Genomic DNA, 9,364 nt, shown 5'->3' on the forward strand with positions numbered 1-9,364 from the left:
TTAAGATTGTCCAAAAAATCCTTTGAACAAAGAAAACAGTAGTGAATGTAGTCCAAGTGATACCTAGTAGCTCATGTGAGAGTGAACCTATTGTTCCAATCAAGGTAGTCAACAGAGCCCAGGCTAAGAAAAAGAAACATAACTCCTCTGATGATTGGGAGAATACTAAAATTTTCTCTCAAAAGACCAAGAGAAGCAGAAGGAAAAGGTATGAGATGAGAAAACAAAAACAAAGGGCTGAAATCGAGGAGAAAGTCAATAAAATATTTCAGGGAAAAGTGAAAGAAACTGAAAATGAAATCAAGGAAACCACCGTGAAATCTGGAGGATCAATTTTGGTAGACAAAATTTTCAAGCCAATCAATGTAGCCTTGGAATCTTACCAAGCGGGACTTAAAGCAGGCCAAAACATGGAAAACAAATGGAAAAACTATTCTTCTTTAGATATAGAAGCAGCTAAGCTTGAAGCCTATCAAAATTTGGTAAGAACTACTCAAGAGATGCTGGAAAAACAAAAACCCAAGCTCAAGAGTATGGCAAAACCTAAGGAGCTTGTGGTAGGAACCAGTAAAGAGAAATGTGGGGTGGTGGTAGAACCCCACCTTGAAACTAAAGAGCTAGAACTCATAGTGTCTGACAGTGAAGATACCTTAGATGGAATTCTGTTTGTAGAAGAAGACTAGTTAGGAATGTGGGAAAAAGTTAGAGAGATTAATGATGGGAGCCTAACTCTGAAGTGAGCTCCTACAGAGGAATTTTGGTTAGACAATCTACCTCCTGATATGGACGTGGATATACAATCCTTGTATGGGGATTGTGGCTCTAAAGCTTCAAGAATGTCTAAGCCAATCACTCTGAAAACACTACCCTCTTACTTGGGAGATAACAAAGACGAATCCATAGTGTGTAAAACCACCCAGATAAAGAGAGCGGAACAGACCCTAAAGGTAGACAACATCCATTCAATCATGTCTACAACCATTCAATGCACTCTTACTTTAGGAGAACTGTTGAAAATCACACCATATTTATGGAATGATCTACAGAAAACTCTAGAGAAAGTGGAGATAAGAGGACTAATCGTGAAAAATTTGGAAAAATTGAAACACGAATTGGATAACAAGGAGATCAGATCCATTCCAATGAACAAAGTTGGAGAATACTACAAAGGGAAAGAAGGAAACACAACCCTTCCTGTGAGATTTAACAATATAGAAACCATGGCATTATTGGATAGTGGGGTAGGCATAGCCATAGCCATGAAAGCAGTATGGGAATCATGGGGAAACCAGCCATTAGACAAACTCGAATGAAATTGCAATTGGCAGATGGACACATAAAAAAAAACTGCTTGAAAAGTGATGGTTAGTTTCTGTGGAATTGATTATCTACACACTTTTGTAATACTGGACTTTGGAAAGAAACTCAATTATGAAATCATCTTGGGAAGACCTTTCGTGCGATAAGTACAACTCATTCAGGATTGGGGAAACAATTATCTATACTTGAAGAAAATGGGATCAATAACAAGGGTTAATCTAAAAGATCACACTTGTAGAGATTGCATAAAAACACCCATACAAGAATTTGACTCAGTCTCTTTGGCTAAAACTAAGCTTCCATCTTGGTTGAACAAAGACACACCTATTTGGATGTGTGGAGCCTCAGAAAACGGAAGTTTGAAACGAGAAGAATGTATCTTAGAAAGGGATTTCACAAATGAAGCCTATGTACCTGAACCCTTTCCAGAGCATTTTTTTGAGCCATTTGAGTGGACTCAAATATTGGCAACAATGGATGTATGTGTAAATATGTCTATGCCTACCCAATTTTGCAATGAGGATGGCTATGGCATAATTCCCATACAAATGATCTCAACCCTTCACATTGAAGACAAAATTCTAGAATCCAAGGACTTGATGAAGGCTCAACAAGTCTTTTCAGAACTCTACTATGATGCAACAGATGAGTTAGAAGAACATTCAGCTACCTCAGATGATTTGGGGTCGGAAAAAGAACATGTGAGAGCTAAACTACTCATGAAAGGAGGGGAGGAATTTTTTTTTGACTTTCCAAACCAAAAACCGAGAAGATAGAAATGGTATAGAAGAAAAAGAGACACAAGAAACTTGAAAGCTAGACCTATGCCCTTAGTCTCCAGTAGAACATAGTTTTTGATGCAAATAGATGCACATGATTGTGTCAAAGACAAAATCACTGGTAGATATCCTTTAAACAAAAAGCAAGAAACATCAAAAACGTTGAGAAAAACAAGAAAGAAAACTCAAGCAAAACCTAAATACCAGGACAAGGATTCAGCCATGCCACAAGTTGAAGGGAGAAAGAAGCATCAAGAGTTGAAGAAAGCTCTAAAGGAGATATATACCACTGAAATGGAAACCAGTAAGGGGGAAGGTAAAGATGTAACGAGTGTTCCATCCCATTACAAGAAATATACTCTCCAAGACCGAAAAATCATAGTCAAACAACCTGTCAAGGAACTACAAAAATAGGGTGTCCTACGAAGGACCTGAAAACATAAAAGAGATAGGTCTAGCCAAATCTGGAGAAGAGCCTAGACCTGCTTACATTGCAAACGACTTGACAGAAGAAGAAGAGGAGCTTTTGTAAAGCTTACTGAAAGAATACCGATATATTTTTTCTTGGTCTTATAAGGATCTCAAGGGTGTTGATCCAGAAATCTATCAACATACCATACCTATGAGAGATGATGCAAAACCAAGCAGACAGAGGCCATATACTTATAATAATGAAACATTTGCCAGAAAGATCAAAGAAGAGATAGAAAAGCTAAAGGAGACCAAATTCATTTATGAAATTGAACACACAGATTGGGTGTCTCCAATTGTGGTAGTACCCAAGAAAAATGGAAAATTAAGGGTGTGTGTCAATCTCAAGAAAGTGAATGTAGCTACTAGTAGAGACAACTTTCCTTTTCCAATCACTGATCATTTTTTAGAATGAGTTGAAGGGAAAGAAGCTTATAGATTTTTACATGGCTTTTTGGGATACAATCAACTTTTGGTTGACCCCAAAGATCAGCATAAAAGTGCCTTTGCAACTGAATGGGGTATTTTTGACTATCGGGTTATGCCTTTTGGGTTAACTAATGCTCCTGCCACCTTTCAAAGATTGATGAGCCATGCTTTTAAAGAATATCTTTGAAATTTCTTGGAAGTATATATGGATGATCTATGTGTACATTCATCAATCCAGGCTGATCATTTTGAACACCTCAAAAAGGTATTCGAAAATTGTAGACTTTATAAGATTTTTTTAAATCCTGAAAAGTGCACATTTATGGGCAGACAAGGAAAAATTCTTGGACATATAGTGTCTAAAAATGGCATAGCTACTGATATGGATAATATTCATGTTATTGCTAAATTGCCTAGACCAACAACAATCAAAGGGGTTCAAGCTTTCATGGGACATTGCGGATATTACACGCGGTTCATTTACATGTACACTATAATTACAAAACCCATGTACAGCTTGATAACACTCTTTGACTGGACTGATGAGTGTGAAGAATCCTTCATGAAGCTTAAGGAAGCTCTCACTTCAACTCCAATATTGAAAGCACCAGATTAGAATAAGATATTCCACATACATGTAGATGCTTCCAATTTTTCCATTGAGTGTATCCTAGCTCAATCAGGAGACAAAAAAATTGAATTTTCTATTTCTTATGCTAGTAGCGAGTTGAATATGGCAGAGAAAAACTATACAACCACAGAAAGACAAGGATTAGGAATGATCTATGCCGTAAAAAAGTATAGACATTACCTATTAGCTTACAAATTTGTGTTCTTTGTGGACCACTAAGCCTAATTATACTTGGTCAACAAGCCATGCAACACAGGAAGAATAGTGAGATGGTTCATCATTCTTTTGGAATTTGATTTCATTGTAGTTGTGAAAAAGGGCACCACTCACCAAAGAGCAGATCATCTGTCAAGGATTATTTTAGGAGAACCACCAAAGGGAGTAGACGATGATATACCAGATGCATATCTGTTCTCCGCGAAAATGATACCCCGATGGTAAAAAATATATCGTATCATTGACGACCATAGCTCAAGTCGACTCGCAAATACTACTTTCTATCACAACCGGATTAATTGAGCAATCGACTATGTATCAATTACCAGCTAGAAGGTTATACAAAGAAATCGAGATGGAATATTGCTTTTGTGCATTAATTCTGAGGAGAAAAACCAATACCTAAGTCAAGAACATAGTACCATAGTAGGACTTCACTTTGCAAAAGACCAAACTATGCGACAGATCTTGAGACTTGGAGTATTTTGGCCAACTATGAGCAGTGATGTTCACTCATTTGTACCTCATGTGACATTGTTTTGAATATCACTTTTTCCTAAGTGGAGTAACTATTTAGTTACTTAATTATCAAGCCGAACATTTCCTGAGGATATGAGCAAATACCATCGAAAAGCAATTGAAACTAAAGCTAGAGACTATGCTCTTATTGAGAACCAATTGTATCAAAGAGGAAAGGATAACATCTGCATCTTTGTGCAAATGAAGATGAATATATTCCCATGATAGAACAAGCACATGCTGGATTAGCTGGAGGTCACTTTCTGAGTGAGACCACTATAAGAGAAATCGTAATGGCAGGAATATGGTGTCCAACACTTTTTGCAAATGCTAAAGAATATGTTCAAAGATGTGATGCATGTCAACAAGCCAACCCGTTGAGGGCGAGCTTTTTGAAATGGGGCCTCTAAACCCAAACCAATGGGCCTAACCTCACAAAATGTTCGTAAAGAGGTACGCACACTACTTGGGGCATCACCTTCTTTTGGGAGTGGAGAAGGAAACCAATCAAAATAACACTTGCACTCACCCACTCAAGCAACACACTTTGAAAATCCCCTTACTCTATATACACTTTGGACACTTGAACACCATCAACGATTATGCAACCCAATGCCGTGCATCAAAATGAAATATGCAATTTGTGGAATAGCATTCACCTTCTCCCCATAAGAATACCCATAATACATCCAAACTCTTCCTCTATCAAGCACTCATAAAAACAAATCATGCGCACAAGACTTGCCTCTCAAACACACAAGAGAATCACTTACATGAAACTAACACACTTTGCATAGAGAGCTCATCTCCATCTATGCAATGCCGTGACACAAGTAAAATCACCATGAGAGGTAGCCACATGCATATGTAATGAAGCAAAAGAGAGTTGGAGTGAGAAATTTCTTTAGACCAATTGAATAAGTGTGGAGAAACAAACCAATGGTAAATTGAGAATAGAACACTTACTTGATTTCTCGCACACCTTTTACGGGGAGGACAGACGCTGGCTAACCATCACGAATTGCGACACTTGAAAGTTTTGAAGATGATTTCATGATCATTAACATAACCATGAGAGAGATCATGATGTATTTACAAGTTATTGAGGTGCTACAAATGATTTATTGGGTTGATGGAGTAAGAGATTGTAGAATGGAAAGAGTGGAGAATAGAGTTTGCACTTCCTCCAAAGAGGAGGGTTAGGAGGGAGGATGTGAAAGAGGGAGAGTTGGGGTTTTCTCTACTATTGATCAAGAAACAACATGAAGTTGAAAATATAGGTGTGTGTCCTTGAGTCTCTCCAAGGGGGGCTATTTATAGTTGTGTAGGAGTGGGATTATGCTACACTTAATTAGAGTAAGTGATTAGACCTAATTAAGTTTCCTTTGACCACTCATTGAATATTGGACATAAAAGGGACTATTTATTCACCAAAAATATCATTTTAGACCGTGAAGGCTCCATAGGGGTGCATAATTTAGGTGGGCCCCACCATGAGGCCCTACGGGTGGCTCCTGCGGGGTATCTCAACTTGTCTGTCTTGGCATTTAGAAAGCATCTTTAGGTTGGTCCCATCACATGCAAGTGACCTTGAACACTCATTGATCTTCTAGAAGATGAGTAGGGGAAAAATAAGATCTCACCCTCTTGATTTACTTGATTTACAGTTCCCTTTGGCTGTGAATCTGACAGAGTTATACTATTTTGACCATAACTTTTTACCTGTAGCTCGGAATGACATGCTTCAAAAGGAAAAATTGACCTTCTCAACATGTTTGATATGAATTTGGACTATTCTTCATGCCCATGCACCAAGGAATTCGGTTTGGAAGGTCCACACTAGGCTAGGGAACCTTTTGCTTCCAAGTCTTCTTGTATGGGCCCTTTGCTTGTATGCATCCAAGGGGAATCATGCTTTTTCAAAAGGCTATGATGCTTAAACAAATAGAGGAGGGCCCAATATTATTTGCTTGTGAAAAGAATATACAATTGGATTCTTTTTGAAAGGAGAGAAACTATATGTATATTCTGAAGAGATATTGGGACACCTATGTAGGGGGCATAGAAGACTTGTAGAGAAGGACCATAATCTTTGGTAAAGACAAGTGGAGAGTTGATTTCCATGGGAATTTATCTATATGGGGTGGAAGATGGATATATTATTTTTCTACTACTAATTCATAAGAGGTAAGAAAGTTTGGGGGTCTATAGTTGGTTATTGTATGCTTATTCTATTTACAAAGAAAAAAAGAAAAGGGTGGTAATATAAATATATGACTAAGGTGACATTTTTGGGAAGAGTATAATGTATGTGTCGCCACAAAGGTTAAACGAAGAGGGGGAATTTACTCTAGATAACTTAATAGCGTAGAAAAATATATACACATATGAGGAAGAGGACGTTGAGTAGGCTGACAAATGTTGCAAAAAGATGGTTACCATTTTATGCCACTCGTATTAGCCCTCCCCCAAGCCTGGAGATATTCATATCTTTAGGAGGACGGTGTTGTTTCTTTTTCTTTTTTTTTTTTCTCTTTTTTTTGTCATTTTCTCTTTTTTACTTTTTTTTTTCAATAGGAGGAGTGTCATGCACTCTTTTACTCCATTAGACCTGCTTTTCATTACCTCAATCCCATAAATCGGAGATGGGAGGGTTGCCTTGGGTATGTTCAGATTCCAAGGCTGGTTCTTCTTTGCACATCAAAGCTTTAAAAATAGGTGGAGCATTTGCCAAGCCGAAGGGAGCCATGTCAATTTGGAGCTTAGAGGATGTAGGCAGATGACTGCCTATCAACGGATTGATACGTTGAAAGTAGGGCTTTAATCTCCATCCATTGACTCTGGTCTTGTGGAGTTTTCCTGATAAATCTGCTAATCTGTAACTACCATTCCCAAACTTTGTTTTTATCATGAAAGGTCCCTCCCATCTTTGCAAAAACTTTTTGTCAAGTCGAGTATCAAGTCGGTTATCATAGCGAAGAACCAACATACCTTCCTTCAATCCTTTCCCCTTGAGCTTCTTGTTGATTTTATCCCTTTGGCTTGTCACTTTGGTGATGTAGTGATCAATGGACTCTTCTCTATCTAGCTCAAGTCGTTGGAGATCTAAGATCCTTTCATGTAGAACCTCTTTTGGTTTTTTTGCCACTCTTGAAAGAACGCGCAAGCTTGAGAGCTCTACCTCAATGGGGAGAAGTGCCTCCTGTCCATAAACTAGATGAAAAGGGGTGAATTGGGTAGATACCTTGAAAGATGTCCTATACGCCCAAAGAGCAGCCGTCAAATGGCGATCCCAATCATTAGGCCGGTCCACAACCTGCTTAGAAATGATCTTACATATCATTCCATTCACTTTTTCCACCAATCCATTGCATTGAGGATAGTAGGGTGTGGAATGCAGGTGTTTCACTTTTAACCTCCTCAAGAGATCATTCAGAAGGTCAGCCCTAAAACTCGGGCCTCGATCTGATAAGATTTCTAGGGGTGTTCCAAACCTACTACAAATATGATCAAAAATAAACTTTGATACCTCTTCAGCTGTGATTCGGGTTGTGCTTGTTGCTTCCGCCCATCGTGTCATGTAGTCAACACCCATGATGATGAAAACCTTCCCTGTAGAAGTACAAGGTAGGGGACCTATTGCATCCACACCCCACTTTTCAAAAGGGCCATAAGATATTATTGGGACTCGAAGCTCATATGTTAGTCGTCTATCCCCAGAAATTTGGCATGGCTTACATGCCTTACACCAATATTGGACATCACGATGTAAGCTCGGCCAAATAAACCCTGCTTGTAAAATCTTCCTACTTGTAATATCTTGAGAAAAGTGACCACCACAGACATCATCATGACATGAAAGAAGAATTTTCTCTATCTCTTGCACACCTGGTACTCTCCTCAAGACCAAATCTTTTCCTTTGTGATATAAATCATCCCGATCAACTGGTAAGGTGTGGCCTTCTTAACTAGTCTATGTCTTTGCACCTTGTCTAAGTGTTTGGGAAACTCACCTGCTTGTAGAAAGAAGATAACGTCTTTTAGCTCCTCTTGACCTTGATATTTGGGTTCATATAGTTTCACACCTCCTACCGCCATTTGAAGCTTTTCATTTGCGAGTAAGTCCGCTTCCTTGTTATGAGTTCTCACAATGTGTTGTACCTGTGTTGCTTTAAAACCCTTCATCAAAGCTCTTACACTACTAAGCCACTCAAACAATGTACGATTCTTGCACCTCCAAATCCCTTGGATTTGCCTGACCACTAGCAAAGAATCACCTTTTATAATAAGTCTTTGTATGCCTAATTCTTTGCATTCTTCTAACCCAAGGGTTAGAGCAGCATACTCAGCCTCATTGTTAGAGTGAACACTGGGTAGAGTGATACCTTTTCTAACCATTACCTCCTTTTGTGGGTTCAAAATGATGATTCCCCCTGCTGCTTTGTCTTGTTGGCGTTGATAAGCTCCGTCAAAGCATAAAGTATGGGCATTATCAATCTCCTTCACTTTGAACTGTTTTGAGCCTTCCTCTCTTTGTAGTCGTGATTCCTTCCCTTTCTCTCACTTTGTAGGTGAGAATGTCTACAAGTCCTGCTCTTGTGCTATCTTCTACAAGGAAAGTGTATTCAAATTCTTGAAGTTCAAGCACCCACTTTGCTATTCTAGATGAGAGGCTCATGTGTTGTACTACATATGGTAGATTGTGCTCTAAGGTGAGAAAAACAAATGGCACAGGGAGAAGATACGATCGAAACTTCCTTACCGCAAACAAGATTGCAAAGACCACTTTCTCCATTTCAGTGTATCCCTTCTCAGCCGGAGTCATCACCTTGCTTGCAAAATAGATCGGCCTCATGTATGATGTTTTAGGATATTTTTGCATCAAAACAACACCAATTGCTTCGAAACCTACACTTGGAGTGACATAGTAGGTCTCCTTTGGATCTGGTGGCATTAGGATTGGGAGAGATCTAAGAATGCCCTTCACTTCCTCAAAACA

The sequence above is a fragment of the Adiantum capillus-veneris genome, chromosome 18, assembly GCF_014529385.1.
Source record: "Adiantum capillus-veneris isolate H3 chromosome 18, ASM1452938v2, whole genome shotgun sequence".
In the NCBI taxonomy this organism is placed as follows: Eukaryota; Viridiplantae; Streptophyta; class Polypodiopsida; order Polypodiales; family Pteridaceae; genus Adiantum; species Adiantum capillus-veneris.